Genomic DNA, 18,364 nt, shown 5'->3' on the forward strand with positions numbered 1-18,364 from the left:
AGGAGTGCATACATACCTTTTTCGGTGATACCTGCCCACCTGTTCTCTTAGGGAACAGGCTCTGTGTCCAACTGTCCCTTCTAACAGGTGCAGATTTGGGGACTTCTGTTGTCCAGACACCCTGGATCTGGGTGCCTCTTGAGTGCAGAGCTCGGGGCCCGCTGTGGGTGGGGTGGCCCCCTTTCAAAAAATACCATTAGGAGGAGAAAAATGGGCCTGAGGATCCAGTGGTAGGGTCTTCACTGAAAACTCTTTTATCCCTTCTGTGCTTTGTCTTATGAATGACTTCTCTCTTCAGATAGGTTTGTTTGTTGTTGTGAATGCAGCAGCTCAGACTTTCAGAGATGAGGGCCAGGCTGGCATGTGCAGCCTCTCCGGTCTTACACATATGCTGTGCGTCCTTTGCTCCGTCAGGGATTCTGCGTTAGGGACTGTAATGTATCCCTGTCGACTGAAGATGCTGGGAGGTGACAGCTAACCCGGACGCTGGTTTAGGTGAAAGCTGACCAGGGGAGCATATCGGGGAGGCTGTGGTGAAGGAGGTATAGTGGGTGGAATGTGTACCCCGTAAAGGTATTTTCACATCCTAACCCTCAGTACCTGTGAGTGTGGCCTTGTTTGGAAGTCGGGTCTTTGCCAATGCCATCGAGTTAATGTGACGTCATATTGGAGAGGGGTGAGCCCCGAGTCCAGTGTATGCTGTTTTTATAAGAGAAAGGGGACGTGCGCGCGCACACACACACACACACGTGCACACACACGCACGGACAAAGGCCATGTGAGGATGGAGGTGGATCGGACTCTGCATCTCCCAGCCAAGGAACACTAAGGATTGCCAGCAAACCAGAAACTAGGAAGAGGCCAGCAAGGATGCTTCTCTAGAGCCGTCTGAGTAAGAATGGCCCTGCGGACGGCTTGATTTTGGACTTCCATCCTCCGGAACTGTGAAAGGATTGATTTTTTTGTTGTTGTTTTAAGCCACCTGGTTTGTGGTCATTTGTTACCTAGGAGCCCCTAGGAGCCGAACACAGAAGGGGATCCCATTCTGTCCCAGGCAAGGGCTTTCCCAGACTCTATTTAGGGCCTGCAGTTGTAAGTTGATAAGCGCACCTTCCTTATTTGCCTCTGCTGATATGATTTGGCATGGCCTCACTCGGTCTGTCATTATCACTGGGCAGCCGTACCGTCGGGGGGTCTGTTGTGAAATCCGCTGAAAGCTGTTCTTCCTTATCCTAGTCGTTCACGTCTCCAGCCTATAGTTTGCTTCAGCCACAGGTGGTAGCCCCATCCTCTGGCTCTCCTACCTCCTCACCCTGATGCATGCCTTTCTCCTCGGCCTGGGGGCTTCTGACCTACCTAGAACCTGCCCATCCTTCTCAGGGGCAGACCCCTCCCAGATACCTCCTGGGACCTCTCGAGGGCTCCCCACCCCACCCAGAAGCCCAGCAGCCCTCTGAGTCGGACCCCCTGTGGCTCTAGTCCTCGGATTGGCATCTGGTTGTGCAGACGTGCCCCCTGGCTTACTGTGGGCGCTCTGCAGACGCTTTCTCATTTACTCCTTGGAGCCGCTCTGGGAGGGGATCCTTTCATTACCACTGCTCTGCAGAGGAGGGCCAGACCGGGGCGAGCCCAGCTCACGGCACGTCTGCGAGCAGGTGGCATTCACGCCCAGGTCTGCCCTGCCTCCCAGGCTGCCCCCCGAAGCCCATCCCCGTGGCCCCCAGCCTGTGCCCAGCCCTCACTGCTTAGAGGGGTTTTCACAAGTTCTCGATCTGTCTGGGGTTGTTTCTGAGGGCTTTAGGAATGTCTGGCTTAGGTGAGCTCTTGAGAGGGTGGATTGTGTCTTTACCCATGGAGATTCTCTGTCCACACCCCCTCCCCCCCACCCTGGGCTGGCATAGAGCAGGGGCCCCATAATGTAGGTGACCGAAGGGAGGAATCCAAGGAGGAGCAACCCTGGAACCAGGGCGCTGTAGTGTCGCACGGGAGAGCCTGGCCTCTGGAACCCCCGAGGCTCCAAGATCCGGCTCTGCCGCGTGACTTTGGGCAAGGTAGCTGCCCTCTCATGCCTCACCCTCCTCATCTGTAAAATGGGGATATGAGTAGCATCAACCCCAAAAGTCTACTGAGAGGGTTCCAGGTGTTCCTGTGGCTAAGTCACGGAAGGTTCTTAGCCACCCGTCAGTGTGATAAAAACGGGGGCTCTTGGATTGAAGCCCAGGCAGAGTCTGTTGAGGGTTCTTTAGGAATGGAGATGGAGGAGCAGTGTCCTGGCCTTTGCACAGTCTTGCAGTGAGACCTCCAGGCAGGCCAGAGTATTGCAAGGGGCCCAGCAAGCCCCTCTCCTCTCAGGCAAAGCCAGGCTGAGCGCCGTGGTGCTGCTCCCTTCTCTGGGGAGGGAGGGCACCCTGGTCCCGGGCAGCTCTGCAGATTGCTCAGCAGCTGTTGCTTCACCCCTGGGGCCGAGGTGGAGGCAACAAGGCTGGAAGCCTGCACGCTGCGGGGAGGAGGGTTGAGTTTCACGCAGGAAGAGGGGCCCCCCCATCTCCCTTCAGTGGCATTTCACGCCAACCGCAGCGCCTGCCACATTGGTTGAGAGCCTGGCCCAGGGCACTCTCCCAGCCCCCCTGTGGGGAGGGCTATGCCCATTTCACAGATGAGGGTCAGCGGGGGGCTCAGGCTCCGAGGTGTGGTCCTCCTGCACTTTACACCCGCCTCCTCCAGAGATGCTGGGCTCACTCCCTGCGAAATCAGTGCTGCTCCCGGAGGCCTGTCTGCTCTCACTGCGCCGGGGACGCACAGGGAGCCCTCAGATGATGGGAAGGAGGCTGAGGTTGGGCAGGGACCGCCCGCGGACTAGTGCTCACCGCCGGCCCATCAGCGTCACTGCCCGCGCCGGGCAGATGCTTCCCAGTGGCCTCTGCAGGGCAGGCGCTCAGCTGGTCCACTCCACTGCCTTGCAGGAAATCACCAGGCCGAGCAGGAGGGCAGAGAGCCGGGCACCTCCTTGCCATCTTCCTGTCACTCAGAGAGTGCTTGCTGGTTCCAGAAGGAGCTGCTGAACCATGCCCTAAAGAGATGAAGAAAGGCTCCTGCCTCACGCTCTCTTGGGCTTGGGGGTTTGGAGGAGAAATCACTGGTTGCTCTCGCCTGAGGTCGATGTGCCCCAGGCCAGTGGCACAGTGGATTCAGCTTCACAAAACAGCTGTGCCAGCGCCCCCACCCGCGGTGAATCGGAAATATTGATAATTGTGCTGGGAGGGACCGGGACGTCTGGGCCTTTTGAAGCAACCAGGTGATCCGAATGTCAGCCAGGGTGGAGCTGCATTTGGTCACTTACAAGTGTGCCCTCCCTTGCCACCTAGGCACACGTGGTCTGTGAAGACCTCAGACGAACCTATCAGACGCGGTGACTCTGGAATGAGAGTAATGGTGAGAGCCAGGAGTGAGTGAGCGCCTGCAGCCGGCTGCCAGGAGCTGTGCTGAGTGTGTGTGTTTCTCTCAGTCGTCACTGCGCCCCTCTGAGGAAGGTTCTGGAAAAATCCCCCTCTTACGGATGCGAAAACCTGAGGTCGCAAGGGTGAAGTACAGGGCTGGTAGGGTTGGAGTTGGGCTGTCCACTAGCTTGACCGCCCCTGCCCGGACTGTGGACGGGGACCGCGGTGCGCTGAGATCGCTGTGGCTCTGGAGAGCCCATCTGGACCCTACCCTACAGAAAACAGAAAGCTCCGAGGGGCCTCGAGCACCGCGTGTAGAAACTGGGCTAGGTTGCCTTTTTGAGAAACACCTAGCTGAGGAGGTTCAGTATTCAAATGAGCAGGCTTTTGTGTTTTAGGAAGACGGACATTTGCATATACACAGATCCGGGGCTTTCTATTCCTGTTTGAGAGCTGTGGGCATGGCGCGGAGAAGCAAGACTGACTCTCAGAAAGCTGAGATGATCAGGTACTGCCGGATGCTCTCTGGGGCCTTGAAGGCTGAGGTTGCCGATACGTGGCCCCATTGGTGTCTACACTTTCCACGCTCTGCTTAGAGATCGCATTTCTTTGCGTTTATCCTCCAGTGCCTCTGGGTTTGGTCGTTTCTCATACCCTGAGTGCTGTTTCTAGCACAGCAGAGTTCCACTCATCCTCTCCCACACGTTATTGAAGTTTTACCAATAAAAATCTTCATCATCATCGAGATTGTTGTCATTTATTGCGCAAACAGCACTGTGATTCCCAAGAACAGACATGGATGAGAAAATGAAATCACTAACCACCCTCCCCCCTTGACCAATCAGATTACATTCAGATGTCCGATGTGTCTGTCCCTACATTAACTTAGGGTTTGATACAGGCATAGGTGTAGGGAATATTCTGTAATCTGACATTATATCCTAAGCGTTTGTGTCCATTTTGTTCAAGCACCTTACTAATCGCCATTTTATTTTATTTTTTTAAATTTATTTTATTTATCTGGCTGTGTTGGGTCTTCGTTTCTGTGCGAGGGCTTTCTCTAGTTGCGGCGAGCGGGGGCCACTCTTCATCGCGGTGCGCGGGCCTCTCACCGTCGCGGCCCCTCTTGTTGCGGAGCACGGGCTCCGGACGCGCAGGCTCAGTAGTCGTGGCTCACGGGGCCCAGCCGCTCCGCGTCATGTGGGATCTTCCCGGACCGGGGCACGAACCCGCGTCCCCTGCATCGGCAGGCGGACTCTCAACCACTGTGCCACCAGGGAAGCCCCTGGCAGGCGGATTCTTAACCACCGCGCCACCAGGGAAGCCCCTGATGACCATTTTTAAAGAAGTTCATCAAGTCGATACATCATCTTCTAAACCAGTTCTCTGTTGTTAAAAAGGAAGGTTCCTAGTAGTTTGCTGTAATATTGATACTTAAGGGTGCTTTGCGCAGCTTTGTGTGCATGTACCTCTTCTTTTATTGGAAAATCCTTTGGACAGATTCTCTGCAGAAGGATTATTGAGTGAAAAGGCACAGTTTTACGACTCTCGACCCATACTGCCAAGTTACCCTCAAATAACGTTTTTGACGCTAGTCCCATCGACATGTGGACGTGCCCATTTCACCACGCCTTCACCAACGCCAGGTATCATTAGCTTAAAAAAATGATAATTCAGTGGAGGCAGAACAGTCTCTTGTTAACGTTCATACTTTTTTATCCTTAATGAGGCCAGTTGTTTTGTGTGTGTGTGTGTGTGTGTTTCTTTTTTTTTCATCTGCTTGTTTACCATCTGTCTTGGGGAATGCTGATGTTGGCTGCTCCTCCAGCCAAATTCGTGACTTTCCATGTGGACGCCTTCAAGCTGAGCCAGTTGCAACGCGGCCTTTACTTAAGATGAGTGAGCTTCAAAACTGAGCCTTTGTGTGAACTGCTGACTGGCACATGGGCTCCTGGGCTTGGAGGCTGGCACTGAAACCCCCTGCCCCTCACGTGCACCGTGGAGTTCTGTGTGCGATCTGAACTTGCCCTTGTAGTCTTCAGGCCTTCAGACTTCGTATTTGTCCCCCTAGATCTGTTTACTGAACAAGGCGGGATCTGTCTTCGGAAAGCTCTGCGACATGGCTTTCAACTATTTGGGGGCTTCCTAGCTTTAAAAAAGAAATGAAGAAAAGTCCCAGTGTTTCCTGTTCAGTCGCTTTCTTTGTGGTGCTGTTTGTGTTTCTAGGTTGCTTTCCCCGGTTCTTCTCGTACTTCTTCACCTTCCCACATACTGTGGGGCTGGGAGGCTCCCCCAAGCCCTGTTGAGCACTCCCTGTCTGTCGTCGGGTGCCTGGAGTCCTCGTCTGGCTCTCCAGCCGGAACCTTCCTCCCCAGGGTGGACGAGGCCAGTTGGGAGATGCCAGGATGGATTTTAAAGAGCCTTGTTGTCCCTAAGGAAGAGCAAAGCTTATGTTTTTGGGGTCGTAGGAGTGCCTACCTCAACTCAGGGGGAATAATTGGATGGGAGTTGGAATTTCAGTTTCGACTTAGAGGATCTTAGAGTGACAAGAAAGCTCCAGCGTCATCCCCTCCGCAGTGTTTCTGAGGGTGGTGTCACTGCTGCTTGCATCCCTCCCATGCTGGACAACCTGTGTTTTTCTTGTTGAATAAAACAGGGTCGTACAGACCTAATGTTCTTAAAACAAGAGTGGGGAAAAAAGGGTGAGGGACTCGGGAAAGGGCTTTATTAGGTAGATCTGGCTACAAACACAGGACACGCCACACAGTATGTGTTCAAATCTGGCTGTGTGTTGAGGAAGCTCTGTGAGCCTCATTCTACCCATCTGTCACTTGGGGACACTATAGCTGTGTTATTGGTGATCACGTGCAAAGCCCACCAGCGCCCAGCACCGAGGAGGCTGGAGACGTGTGGCCATTGTGAGTGATTTCTGTAGGACTGATCTGTTCTTCGTTGCCAGGGTCTCCTTCCTTTGTGCTGATTCTTGGGTTGACGGTTGACCTGTGGTCATGGGAGAGCATTTCCACTTGTGAGAAGTGTTGCTCTTCTGCTGTCCTCCCTGCCTTTGGAGAAGTTGCATGACTGCTTGGCTGGCCCTATGATGTGGGCACATAGAAACCCATGGGTGACTTAGGACCAGACCCGTCCGAGTGTCTGGGAGCTGTGATTTCTTGGCAAGGAAGGGGCTGGTTTCTTCTTTTTAGTTTCTTGCCTTTCTCATCCCTGACGTTTGTGGACCGAGTCCCATTAATGCCTCAATGGCTCCTGGGGCGGTTCTTACCAGGCCCCTGGGTCTAGACCCTGAGCCCAGCTCTGGGGAGTGATCTGAGGAAGACCGTCCCTCTTTTGGGAAGTGGAGGGGTTGCTTTTCCTCCGCCTGGGATCGGATTCTCCACTTGATGTTCGTTTCGCTCTTTGAACCAGGCTTTGAGGGTCGGGACTTGTGGACTTGCACTTGGGGTGCCAAGGCATTGGGGGGTCACCACCCCCGTGCCCACGGAGTGGGAGTCTCATACCCCAAAGCAGCAGACCTCAGAGGACGCATCCAACAACCCCAGCCTTTGAACTAACTGTTGGGGAGATTCAGGGTCTCCAGCTGCACCTTCCCTTCCCTACCGCTGACCTGCTGTGTGAGTTTAGATGAGTCTCTTGGTTCCTTTTTTTTAAAAAAAACAAATTTATTTATTTATTTATTTATTTATTTATTTAGGACCGCGTTGGGTCTTCGTCGCTGCGCGTGGGCTTTCTCTAGTTGCGGCGGGCGGGGGCTACTCTTTGTTGCGGTGCGCGGGCTTCTCATTGCGGTGGCTTCTCTTGTTGCGGAGCACGGGCTCTAGGCGTGCGGGCTTCAGTGCTTGTGGCACGCGGGCTCAGTAGTTGTGGCGCACAGGCTTAGTTGCTCTGCGGCATGTGGGATCTTCCCGGACCAGGGCTTGAACCCGTGTCCCCTGAATTGGCAGGTGGATTCTTAACCACTGCGCCAGCAGGGAAGTCCGCCCCCTGATTCTTTTTTTTTTTTTTTTTTTCTTTTTTTGCGGTACACGGGCCTCTCACTGTTGTGGCCTCTCCCGTTGCGGAGCACAGGCTCCGGACGCGCAGGCTCAGTGGCCGTGGCTCACGGGCCCAGCCGCTCCGCGGCACATGGGATCTTCCCGGACCGGGGCACGAACCCATGTCCCCTGCATCGGCAGGCGGACTCTCAACCACTGTGCCACCAGGGAAGCCCCGCCCCCTGATTCTTGAAGCTTCATTTTTTTCTTTGGTAAAGTAAGAGGATGAATGTTCGAAGCTTTCACGCTTTCTTAAAGCCCCTAAACCCCTTGGCCCAGCTGAAGTCTGTGTGCAGGCCTTATGTAGATAACCATGTAAGCAGGTCTGTTGGAGTCAAAATGGGGATATGGTCCCCATGCTGCCCCCTCCTCAACTCCATTGCGCCCCCAGGAGGGGCCTCACAGGAGACTCTTGAAGCCCAAGGGATTTGTGGGGTGCAGATGGAAAGGGTAGCACCAGATGGTTCTTACGTAGGCCTGTGACCGATGATTAAACAACAGCAGTATCACTTTTGAGTGCTCCCTATATGTCCGGTGCCTTGCAGAGGTGCTGTTCGGTCCCTGTGGGCACTCTGGTAGGTTTGTATCACAGAGGCTCTGGGAGGTGGGTTCTTCCTAGCCCAGGTCGTACAGGAAGGAAGTGGTGGAGCCTCAGTTCCAGCCCAGATCGCTCGGCAGCAAAGCCTGTCTGCCTGAACTCTGAGCTTTACTGCCTCTCGAGATCTGTACCTTCAGCCTGACCCTCAGCATCCCGCTGGCCCTGGAGGTGGGTCTCCTCTGCCTACCACCGGTGATGGCCCCAGCATTTAGCCTTTTAGATGCTCCCAGCTCAGGGATGAGTAGTAGGCCAAAGTCTTCTGTGTTTTCTAGAATACACTGTCCTGCTTAACAAATAGCCTCTGTGACGTCACTCGTTTCATAATTTTCCCAAGTAAACTTTATCCCTTTCCCATTGTCCTCGTAACTTACTCTTGTTTGCACAAACACCAGGCCCCTATTTATTCCCCTTTCCCTTGGCACTCCTATCTGTTTCCCTGGGCATCGCCCTCAGAAACGAGGACTGCCAGTGGGTTGGGTGGGTGCCTGGGTGAGGACGGCCCCCCAGGGTCTGTACATTTCTTAGGGGGACTGAGGCTGGCGTCTGGGGTTCTCCAGTGTTGATTCTGCCCCTGAGGCTGCTGTCTCAGAATGGAGGCTCTAGGCACCTCCCGAGTCCCCATTTGCTTCGGGAACACCGCAGCCTAGGCATCCCAAGCAACTGTCCAAAACCTAAGGGATGGATGATTTAAGAAATCTTGCACCAGTTCTGAAGCTTAGGTTCCCAGCTGTCACCTAGCGCCTCTGTTTCACAACCTCGATGGCTTCCTGTCCCCGGAGGATTAAGTCTCCAAACTGCAGTACTGTGTTCAGGACCTTCCGTCAACGTTGCTTCCCCTGGTAATGGGAACATCGCAGCCCACATACGTGGTGATGGATGCAATGGTTATGGAAGGCATCCCCTATCTTACGTCCTGGGCTGTCACGGCAGCCCCACGATGAGAGTGCCTACGTACCGGGTATCGGATGAGTGGTCAGAACTCAGCTGACCAGTGCTAATGCCTCGTGTCTCTTGTTTCGTATGCCTTCCTCCATTCTCTCACTTCTTTCAAGCTGCTCATTGCAGGTCACCTTCTCTAGGGAGTTCTCTGTGAGTGGCTTACTTGTCATCTTCACGGTGAATATTTCTTGAGCACCACGAGAAATGCTTACATGGATGCCATAATTTAACCTATACAGAATCATTATTTTTCACTTGTTGTCTAGCTGCTTTAGGTGTAACTTTCTTGGTCAACCAAGTATGTCCGTTTATATATCCATTGGTCCGTCCAGTCGTCACGGAATCATTCAACAGAGCTCCTTTCCTGTACTGGCTTCCAGGAGAACACAGACAAAGAGTATGCACCTCTCCCTTAAGGACCTGGGACTCATCACACGTTAAAACAACTACAGGTGTTTGCTAACTCACAGCTCTCCTTCACTGATCGTCGCCTTGAGCCCCGCCTCGGCATCCTTGTCCGTAAGGCAGCTGTCCCAACTAGGGGTGGTCTGTTCACTTGTCCTGGCCCTAAAACCTTCATCCTGGTGGCACAGGGCCCGATCATCAATTGTGAGAACCTTCTTGCTGTAGGTTGGGTTTCCTGGGAAGCAGATGCTGAGATTGAGGTTAGTAAGTGGGATGTTTATTGTGGGGTGCCTTTGGAATCAACGGCTGTGAAACTGAGGGGGAAGAAATCAAGAAGGAGCAGAGGGAGAAGCTGAGCTGTGACGATGGCTAACCAAGACCCCAGCCAACCCCCTGGGAGCCCTGGCACTAGAATGGCCTTTCAGAATTGCCCAGAATTGAGATGAGCATTGATCAGTCATTGTCTGAAGGCTCCCTTGGGAGGGCGTGCCACCTTGAGCAAGGCAGTGTCTTCAGCCAAGACAGTCTCCAAAGAAGGCCAACAGCTGAGGGTCATCTTCTGCCAGCACGTTCGGCAGTTGCTTTGGATGATGGCTGGATGGATCGATGTCTGCTTTGTCCACTCTTCTGTCCCCAGCACCCAGCACACAACAGGCACCCAGTGTTTTGGGGGACGGGATTACTTAAGCTTTATGGAAACAGCATGATTAAGTCATCCAGCAAGTATTTACTGTTTTAGCAGTGATTTTTTTTTTAGCATCTATTATATGCCAGGCACCATTGCTGCGCTTTTGGTGTTTATAAGCTGCGGGGTTTGGGAAGGGTGGTGGTTCAACATTGGCTTCCTGGAAGAGGGGACATTCATTCTGGGGTGTGACTTCCTGGAAGGTGGGCCCTGGCACAGTGTTGGACCCTCCGTTTCCTTGGCTCCCTAGGAGATGACTTATCGAGATGGAGAGTGAATGGGTAAGGGCTGTTTTTCTCAGGGAGGGAGGGGACTCTCCATCCAGCCCACCTGTAGCTGCACCTGTCCACCGTGGGAAATTCCCTGCTGAGCTTGCGTCCACTGATGTTTGAACTCCCGGCAGCCTGGAACTTCCCCAGGGCTCCCATTGGCCTGGTGACTTTTGAGTAATTGGAGAGTGGCGGGACCACTCTTTTGAGCTGAGTGGAAACATGTATTTTTTTCCTTTGTGAGTCACCAAAAACTACAGCCCAGTGTATGAGCGACCTCGTAGTTGCTTTTATTTTCCTGTATGTAAATCAACTGTCATTACAGTTCAGGAAGTAGAGACTCTGAGCAAGGAGGGTGAGATGGAATCAGTGAATTTTAGATCTGAAAGCGACCTAGAGATTGTGCCATCCAACCCCTTCCTTGGCAAGAGGCCCCAAGTGGGGAAGGGACTTACAAGGTCACCCAGCGGACTTGGACTTGGAGAGGGGGCAGGGCGTCGGACTCCCTGTGAAGTGTTGGCCAGTACAGCTCGCCGTTTCTTCCCAGCCCACTCACCTCCCCACTGGACACCAAGGTGTGCTCCACAGCCTGCCATGTGGCAGGTTGTTTTTATCTTCACACGTCACCCAAGTGATCTGAGAGGCTTTTACCGAAAGCGCTAGCTTTGATGTTCTGGGTGACAAGACCCAAGTGCAGCGGCAGGAAGGGAGGTTTTTGGGGTTGGAGAATCGAAAACTATTTACCTTGGGGTTGATTTAATAATCCTACACCCCTGGGGTGGGAGGGACGGTGGGAGGATGTTCGTGAGAGAAAGTTGAATGTAAGTGCAGGTATGAAAAAGAGAGTTTGGGGTAGAAGGTCAGGAGGTGAAATGCTGCCATGCTTCAGGAAGAGCTGCCTGCTAAGGCTGACCCTCCAGAAGCCTCTTCCTCCCCCAGCTACCAACGCACCCTCTGTTTTGATGGGAGGATTTGCACGGCACTTTATAGTTTACAAAGCATTTTCACAGATATAATCTTCTTCCGTTGACACACGGGGTACTGCTGTCAAATGCTGTCTCCCCCATGCTTTCAGCTTTTGCGGGGAGCTTGGCTGGGAACCCGGGAATCTCTTGACTCTAGATCCTTTCTTCATGGGACAGAGGTGGGTCCTCACGCCCCCTCCTGGGGGGAAGGGTGGGGTTTAGGAACTGTTTCCGGAGCTAGACTTCTGCACCCCCCACCAGCCTCTCCCCTGCGGAGGACTTGGGCACTGTTCCCACGTATCCCATGCCTTTGTTTCTTGAGCTGTAAAATGGCCATCCCAAGAGTCCCCACCCGCCTCCTGGGTGGTGGTAGGGCTGAGAGCACTGCCCAGTTCCTGGCACTGGAGTTGGAGAACCGTGAGAGGACTACTTGCGGTGGTGTTCCCACCTTGCTTTCACGGCAGCTCTGGAGTCCCAGGCACCTGTGGGCTGGTCTCTTGGCCACTGGATCTTAGCGCCCTCAAGTGTCATGGGTTGTGCTGTTCCTTCTGGGTCTTTAATCATTCTGGTCCCTCCACCCCTGAAAATAGGAGGATGTGTGGTAAGTGACAGCTGTGTACAGCGACGCGGCATTGTACAGCACGGAATGGCCCATACTCAGGGCAGGCTTACACACAGGAACGGGGTGGATTTCCTTTCCTAACTTCGTATTAAAGACATAAGTGGGGGCCTCCCTGGTGGCGCAGTGGTTGAGAGTCCGCCTGCCGATGCAGGGGATGCGGGTTCGTGCCCCGGTCCGGGAAGATCCCACGTGCTGCAGAGCGGCTGGGCCCGTGAGCCGTGGCCGCTGAGCCTGCACGTCCGGAGCCTGTGCTCCGCAACGGGAGAGGCCACAGCGGTGAGAGGCCCGCGGACCGAAAAAAAAAAAAAAGAAATAAGTGAACAAACATTTTTGAAGAGGTGAGTCATTCACAAGACAAGACACAGAAGGGATAAAAGAGTTTTCAGTGAAGACCCTACCCATTCTGTCCCCAGACCCATTTTTCTCCTCGCTGATGACACGGATGTCTCCAGTGTGTTGGGTCTCCCAGAGATCGTCCTTGCGTTGCTGAAACTCCTTGAAAAGGAAGCTGTGTTTCTGTGACCGCATCTCAAAACGGGTGTCAAGCATCAAATGCGTACAGTGCTAGGGTGGCCCTGAGGGGAGAACACAGGCCAGGGAGCCTGGATCTCAGCCCCCTGTAGCTGCACTGGAACCTCAGCATTATGGGGCCTGGGAACTCGGCTTCAGGGGCAGGGCCGGGCTTGGTGCCGGCTGCTCCTTGGCCTGGAGTGCCTGCCTCCCTGCTGCCTGTGGAAGTCCTGTGGGTGCAGCTTGGGCGCAAATCTCAGCTCACTCATGCTCCAGATTAAACCTTGGGCAGGAGGCTGTCCCCAGCCTCAGTTTCCTGCAGTGTGGAAGGGGAATAAGAGTAGAATTTGCCTGAAGGGTTCTTGGGGGAATCAAAGGACTCAAGATGCACACAGCTCTCATAACACTGCCTGGCACGTAGCGAAAGCCAGCCTTGGCTGCAGTGGTCCATGCTGCCTCTGCCTTCCTGCAGGGTGCCCCCCACCCCCCGCTGGATGGCAAGGATGTGGGCCCTCCGAGCCTGGCCCTGGGGCGTGGGAATAGAAGTAGCCATCATCTGTCTTTCTTTTTCTTGGCAGGAGGGGTGGTAGTGCAACTGCAACTTCAGTTTCATCCTTTGTAGTATTCTACACAATAAATCGTAACATTTATACATCAGGTGACTGGGTTTTGGTGGGAAAGGCTTATGGTTTGGGCCTGCGTGGATGGTCTGTACTAGACCTTTAGGCCTGTTACCACCCTCCTGCACACCCCCTACCCTAAGCTCTTGGGCATCTTTTCCTCGGGTATGATTTCAGACCGGCAGAAAAAATTACAATGATGATGTGAGAACTACCGTACACCCAGATTGTTAACTCTCTCTGCACCCCACCTCTTGCACACACACACACACACACACACACACACACACACACACACACACGTATAATTTTTCTTCTGAACCATTTCAGGGTAAATTGCAGACATTGCCCTTTTATCCCTAAACGTTCTGCGTGTGTTTCCTAAGAACAAGGACATTCTCTTACATAACCAGTGTGATGATCAAATTCTGGAAATTTAGCGTCGCTACAATTGTATTTTCTAATCCACAGGCCATGCACAGTTTCGTCAGATGCCCCAATAATGTCCTTTTTGACTGTTGTTTTCTGATTCCAGGTCAGCACTGTGTTTAGTGGCTGTGTCTCTTTAGCCTCCTTTTATCCTAGAGCAGTTCCTCGGCTGTTCTTGACCTTGACATTTTGGAAGAGTCCAGGCCAGTCGCTTTGTAGAATGACCCTCAGTTGGGGTCAGGGCCTTCATTCTTGAAAGCTCCTACCGTACCCCTCGCTTTGCTGCGTGTGCCCCTGTAATCCTTGGTGGTGCCGTGTGGCTGGTCCATATTTTGTAGATGAGGAAACTGAGGCATAGGGAGGTCAGGGGACTGGTCCCTGGTCACACTCCCAGGAAGTGGCCGAGGTGGGATTCAAATGCAGGACTGTCGGCCTGCCTGCCAGGCAACAGGAAGAATGACAGCGATTAGACACTGAGAATAACAAAAGTGTTAAGCATTTATCCTGAGCCACACATCGCGTTGTACTTTCTCTCTACGTACGTTGCTGTGGTCCCCACCCCAGTCTCGGAAGGTAGCTGCTCTCACCAGCCCTGATTCACAGATGATGATCAGGGAGGTTCAGTAGACTGCCCGGGGTGCGTGGCTGCTGACTGGTGGGAACTAGCTCTGACCCAGACAGCCTGTGTTCTGAGTCTGTACATGTCGCCTCTGCACTCTGGCCTGCTGGATCTCATAGAATCCGGGGCAGGCGTGCAAGCCAGGCTGGGGCCTTCACCGGCTTTGCCCCTCCAGGAGAGGCACAGGAGTACCTGTGTTTATGTCCTTTTCCGGGGCCTTCTCCAGGGGGAACAAACACCTCCCAAGGCCAGGGCCTACTCTCAGGGGCTTCCTGGGGGAAGCTGTCCTTCCCTCTGCCCCTGTAGGCACTGCAGCCCACCACTGTGGTCTGTTTGCCGTGAACGGGGGGTATTTTGATCATTTCCAGGTCAGGAGTCCCCGTGCGGTCGCTTATTTCATGGCTGGTTCACTCTCTCCTGCCAGGCAGCCCAGGGCCCTGTATAGGGGTGGCTGGTGCCGGCTGCCGTCAGTGTGCCCAGGTGGCCCTGCTGCCTAGGCGGCATCCATGTGGCGTCCGGGCCGGCGGCCCAGTGACACGGTGGCCTTGCTCACAGCAGAGCTGGTGGTTAATCACCGGTGCTGTGTGTCACGCTCTGTGCCCCTTACCTTCTCGTTGGAGAAAGGAAGATGGCACAGCCCCTTTTTCCAGGCGGTAGAAAGGAGTAGATGCTCTGGAACCGTGACACGCTTGAAACGCTATAGGCAGAGCAAGGAAGATCCCGGCCAGGGGGCTGGTGTCTGGGCCTCCATCCCCCTCTCGCTTCCTTGGGGCCTTGGGGGTCACGGGTCTGTCCGTCACGGGCGCTCAGGCTCCCCGTTCATCAGAGCACAGCGCTGGGCCCCAGCAGTGATCTCCCTCCATCCCGGGTGACATCAAGGAGGTATTGTCAGCATCCCCATGAAAGCCCGTGGCCCCCTTGGTTCAGGTCCAAGTGTCGAGTATCTCCGTGAGCCACAGAGCAGGTGAAAGTCTATCCTCTGCACAGCGTGTCAGGCAGGAGGGTCTAGGAGCAGCAGCCCCTTCACCCTTCAGGCCCAGGCCCCGGGCACACGCTACCTGCTGGGCCTCCTCCTGTCGCCCTGCTTCCTCTTCTGCTGGGGCTGCCAGATGCCTGGTAGGAGCAGCCGTGCGCGTCCTGTCGCCCTGTGCCCGGCCGGCCGGTCTCCTTTTCCCCCGGCTTGTCTCTCTACGTGACCGCACTGCCTGTCAGGCTCCGTGTGTTGAGGCAGGGCTGTGACCTTCCCGCTCCGTGAAGGTCCCACTCCCACCCTGGCCAGCCCAGGCCGCCCTCCCCCTGTGCCCTGGCCTCGCGCCTCTCTCTGGCTGGGCCGGCCCCTGGGAGAAAGTTAGAAATGTTAGATCCCAATTTTCCATGGGACATTGCTCCGTGCATACGGTTTAAGACATTAATTAAAAACGTTAATCAGTCTGGCTGCCTTGGAGAGAGGCTCTTTTGCTGTAGGAGCTGCCCTTCTGGTTCCTGCAGGCTCCTTACAAGGAGGAGGGGTAAGGACGAGTCCGGACACCAACAGTTCAGCCACGGAGCTGCCGACCCCGGTCAGGCAGCCTCCTCAGCCCGAGCGTTGGTTTCCACATCTGTAAAGTGGAGATGATGGTCATGCCTGTGACCTGACCTCCTGGGGTCCTGGTAGGTGCTCACTGAGGTCCGGGAGGATATTCCTTAGCAAAGTGTCCCATACGGAGTGTGCGCCGAAGTGGCACTGTCGTTATGATTAATTACGTGTCCCCAGTACTTAGAGTTGACAGAGCCCCTTTCGCGTGCACTATCTCACTTAATCCTGGCAGCACGTCCGGGAGATGGGGTAAGTGTCATAATCCATTCCATTTCACAGATGAATAGACTGAGACGTGAGAGCCACAGCCAGGCCTGGCTGAGTAGCCAGCTGTGATGCAGACCTCAGCTTTTAGTGCTGTTTGCGTTGGCTTCACTTGTTCCCTTAGCGCCCCGTGTACTGAGGCCTCGCACTGGAGAAGTCGTGGTGGTGAGACAGGAAGAGGGGAGACCTTGTCGTCCCCCCCCCCCCCCCCTTATTGGGAGGAGACGAAGAAGCCGGGCCCGGGCATTTGCTTAAGTGCGGTAGTAATGACAGCTGACGTTCCTAAGTGTTCCTAACGCGCCAGGCCAAGAGCTAAGCTCTGCGGAGATTCTCACCTCGCACTAAGAACAAACCTCTAAGATGCGAAACGGAGGCTCAGAGAGCTGAAGTCGCTCGCGCAGGCTCCTCAGAGGACCTTTTCAGTCGTAGAACTGGGATGCCAAGCCAGGCACTCTGACAAGAGCCTACAGTCAACCAGGAAGCTGGCTGGGCTGCTGCCTTTTTGGGGTAATGAAGCGAATGCATTTCGACAATGAGGCAGAAAGTGCTTTCCTGGTCAGGATGTCTGAGAAGCGTGGGAGGCTGCCCGCCGAGGGAGCGTGGATGTGCCGAGGATGGCGTCTTTCTCAGCGCGTGGCTCGTCAAGGGGGCTTCTCAGAGGGAACGGGGTTTGCCCTCTGCCGCTGGGAGCCGGGACTCGGATGGATTAAACCAGCGCTTGATGGGAGCGGGCAGGAGCCCTCCGGGGCTTGCAGAGCCCTTGTAGGTCGGTCCGTGACGCTAACACATCCCAGGGAGGAATATGTAAAACCAGAGGGCTTCCGAGAGGCAGAGCGGGGCCAAGTTTGTTTTCCCGCAGGAGAGAGAGGGGATTGATGGCGGGGAGTCCAAACTGCCTGGCTTCCTCCCTCTCAGCGGAGAGAGCAGCCTCTGTGCTGCTCTGGCTTCTCCCAGACTCGAGGGCCAATTCCCCTTCAGAACTTGTCAGCCTTCTACCTCCTGAGTCTGTGCTCCCTGGGCCTCAGCTCCTTGATGATCTGCCACGATGCTGGGAGTTTTCGTGGGGAGTGGGGGTGGGCAGGAGGGAGCTCTGGAAGGGGAAAGGACCATCCCATTGTAAATGTGACAGTGTGGCTTTCTGTGGCTGCCGCGCCGCCCCTTGAAGGGGAGGAGAGGGTCCGTGTCTGTGTCCACCCAGCTGAGCGTTCAGCCCTGCTTCCGGGGATTTTCGGAGGCCCTCCCAGAGCTGGTAAACCACGGGTGGCCCCTGGGTCCCATTCCCCCACACCACTCCACCCTTTTGGCCTCTTCATGTAAGCCATCTCCATTAGCAGTTAGGATAAGAATCTCTGGCGAGGCTACAGTTTTGGTTCCCTGAGTAACGCGTGATGTCCACTGATCCCATGTTACTACATGACAGTGTTGAGGGCAGATAAAGCCTCCAACCGAGTTAATCTGATGCAGCTTCCATGATTCACGTACTCCCCACCATCCGTAGAAGGGGTTGGGCTTCCAGGGACTGGCCACTCTCAGAATTAAGTTGTTGGGTATGTTTCTCCTTCCCCTCTACCCAGAATCCCTGGGATCAGATGAATGAAAAAGCCTTAGCGGGGAAGGAAGGGGACCATGATTGGTGGAGGGGGGGCTTGGGAGTCAGGAACACCTGACCCTCTGTGGCCTGGCTGCTTACGTGACTTCTGAAATATGCAGCTGCCAAGACCGATCTCATAGGGTCAAGTGGCTTCATGTGTTCACATGTCCAACACAGTGCTTGGCACATAATAGCTACTCAATAAATGCCTGCTCTTCAGATGCTTCTCATTTAGCATATAGTAAATATGTACTTTTTATTTTTTAAATGAATGAAATCTCTCGTTACCAAATTCATTCATGTGAGCACTGACACTAATAATTCCCTTTTCTTGTGTATTTCTAGCATCCTGTTCCACCTGGGATTTAGATGCCTTTCATTTGAAAAAAAAAAAAAAGAAGTATCCATTCAATACTCCAGAGGGACTTGAAAACTGTTCTTCCCTGAACTAAAGCTGGAATATCATGGGATGTGAAGAATCAAGGTAAGGGATTTTCTCCTCTTGAGCCTTATGGAACCAAAGATGGCTATTGGAATTGGTGATCTCTCGCAGCGCAGCTTGGGGTGTGGTTTTGGACGGCTCGGCCCAGCTTCCTGTGCTTGGGAAGCTGGCTTTCCATAACCCTGATACGCAGGACCCGGTTCTCAGCGCCTGGACCTTGTGCCAGGGGGCAATCCCTCTGTGTCCCCCGCTGAGGAAGGAGCCCGCCATCTCCTAGGTGGGTACACCACGCTTTCCCCCCTGGCAGAAGGTGAGGATGGTCCAGCAATCCTGCTGAGATGTGT

The 18,364-nt window shown here is 54.3% G+C and overlaps 1 long non-coding RNA gene across 4 annotated transcripts in view; it reads left to right on the forward strand.

The window, feature by feature from the left end:
• Nucleotides 1–18,364, forward strand: part of LOC131743968 (uncharacterized) — a 405,600-nt gene that overhangs the window by 132,349 nt on the left and 254,887 nt on the right. For all 4 annotated transcript variants that reach the window (XR_010837566.1, XR_010837569.1, XR_010837567.1 and 1 more), the window contains one exon: nucleotides 17,924–18,062. This is a non-coding gene — a long non-coding RNA (uncharacterized lncRNA). The remainder of the gene's footprint in view (nucleotides 1–17,923; nucleotides 18,063–18,364) is intronic.

This window comes from Kogia breviceps, chromosome 17, assembly GCF_026419965.1.
Source record: "Kogia breviceps isolate mKogBre1 chromosome 17, mKogBre1 haplotype 1, whole genome shotgun sequence".
In the NCBI taxonomy this organism is placed as follows: domain Eukaryota; kingdom Metazoa; phylum Chordata; class Mammalia; order Artiodactyla; family Physeteridae; genus Kogia; species Kogia breviceps.